Raw genomic sequence first — 2,593 nt, 5'->3', positions numbered from 1 at the left:
GCTTACTGTCCAGTCGATGCAGCTGAAGAGTTAGTACTGTCCAGGCACCGTGTATTCCTTTTCAGGTCCAAGGAATATCTCTTCTTATCCTTTATTGTCAAATGCCTTGTTTCTGGCTAATTTTACATCTCCTACCACAAGAAAAGATAGCAATGCTGACATTATTCATAAACTGCCGAGGCTCTTCTGGACCATGAAAAAATATAACTCTTCTTGCCTGTTCCTAATTCTGTTTATTTCATTCTGACTACGTTATTCCTTGTGATGCTGAATGGTTTACCATGCCGTCCTTGAATACTGGCTTCCAGTGACACTCTCCAGGTTACTGTACCTTGTTGAGATGCCTAAGAATGCAAGTCTTACCCAGAGCATGTAGGAAATTGTGAATAAGGATTCGTTTTTTTGGTCATGCTAAATTTACCGTTAGGAATTTTACATTCACATAGAACAATATATCTTCCAATCATGTTTTCTTGAACTATGAAAGGCCACATTCATCACATCTGTAGAATGTGACTTCTGTCATGGTGACGTACTTCTGTCATACGTGCCCACCAGCAGGGAGGTTGGCTGAAGTGCAAAAGAACAATGTTTCCATTCGTAGGGTCATGTCTGTGCCTCACCTTGCACAGTTTAAGGTGGACCCAAAGAGTATTAATGTCACCACATCAATAAGAGGCAAGAGAAGACATTGATCAGAAGGATCTGTTGGCTTTGCTCTGCAAGGGTCTTAAAAGCCCTTGGATGAGATAAAGGTTGCCACCTCTGGAGGAGTGCCCAGAATGTAGGGTGTGGTGTATAGATTGTCCTAGGCACCAGCAGTAAGCAAAGTAAGGGATGCCTGCCACTACCCCTCACAGATTTCAGGTGTCATAGATCAGAGGCATTACCACAGTTGGAACATGGATAAGCAAGCACCAAAGCACAGGCTCAAATACGCAGCTCAAGCCCAAGAACCCATTGCTGCCCCCCAGGAGCCTGAAGTCCTGAACTTTTCTTGTGTCTTACATGAATGAGAGTCATCTAAAATCAGTGTGTCAATACCATTCTTCTGGACCAGTCTTGCATGATTCCATAACGAAATACCATGTTAGCTGCAGGGCCCCAGAATGGCACCATAGATGTGATCCCAGAGTTCCTTGGGGTCCCTGGTCAATCCCAAGAGTAAGGTAGGGGCTCAGAGAATGCCTTAAGAGAAGGATGGGGTACCTGAGGGTCCGGGCCTGAGAGTGGGTCTCTCTTTCTGAATGAATCTGCAGGCCCTGGATGGTTCCAGGCACCACCACACCGAGACTTAGAAATTTTCAAAGAATGCACTTCAAAGTGTGGGGGCTCCTGAGGCTTGTGACCTGGGAGAGGGGCCTGGCTTCACAGGTATAAGGAAGGTACTGATGTTGATAAGATTACTAAGGTAGGGCTTTTGTGTCAGTTTTCTTGCTCCCAAGGTCTTCCCCTATACTCTCTATTTCCTGAAAGATCTGCTATGGTACCAAGAAAGAAAAAAAAAAAAAAAAGGCGTGTTTATGTCTTGGGGTTTTTTTTTTTTTTTTTAGTGAGGAAATATGACATTGCAGAAATTGTCTGTCTTAAGGTCGGTCAGTCTTGGCTACTTGCTAGATGCATATCTTCAGGTATGTTATTAACCATCATTTGACTTGGTCTCTTTATCTATAAAATGGGCATAAAATAATAGACAATAAAACTCACAAGATGTTGCCAGAATTAATATGAGATAATGTGAGTAAAAAATATTTTGCTAACTGGAAAGGACTATCCAAATATATAAGCTTGTGTTTTTTAAATGGTTACATGTACTAACTGTACAATTGAGTTCTTTCAATTCACTCTCTTTTGAATCATAATTAAGAATTTATGCTGATTATATGATTTGAAATCTATATCCTGAGCCCAGTAAAGGCTACCGTGGTCCCTTCTTCTGTTCCCCTTCACTCTTGCCCGGATAGTTCCTTGACTTTGAGTCCCTGATTCTGGCCTGCCCCAAGCACTAACTTATGTGTTACACTTGCGTTGAAGTAGATAAACATAATATTCTACCTATTTTTCTAACCAAAATGTATTATCAAACCCATCAGTCTTGATAATAAGGGATACATACTTACTTGACCCAGGTGCCTAAAAAGAAGTGAATGAGTGAAGGCACCCTGGGCACAGCCTTGACTGGCCCTGAGCTTCTGGCACCCAGGTGAGAAGAAGGAGCCTGGGGAAGCAGGGTTTTTGAGTAAGGTGTGGGAGGTGGCCTTTAAAATGGCCTCCAAGGATCCCCACCTCCCTCCTCTACCCCCTGCCCCCTGAGGGTGGGCTGGCCTACTGGCTTGCTCCTAATGAAGAATACATAAAAGGAAACAGCTCGTCACCTCCAGGATTAGACTCTAGAAGATTATAACTTTCATCTTCCTAATGGACTCTCTTCTTTTTTGGTTTTAATGAAGCAAGCAGCCATGGTGGAGAGGCCCACGTGGCAAGGAATTGAGGACAGTCAACAACCTGCAAGAAACTGAATCCTACTGACAACCATGTAATATGGGAAGGGGATTTTTTCCCTAGCTAAATCTGATGTGACCCCAGCCCCGGG

This window comes from Leptonychotes weddellii, chromosome 2 (genome assembly GCF_054177405.1).
Source record: "Leptonychotes weddellii isolate Sample4059 chromosome 2, ASM5417740v2, whole genome shotgun sequence".
Lineage (NCBI taxonomy): Eukaryota > Metazoa > Chordata > Mammalia > Carnivora > Phocidae > Leptonychotes > Leptonychotes weddellii.
Note: the sequence above shows the minus strand (reverse complement) of the source record.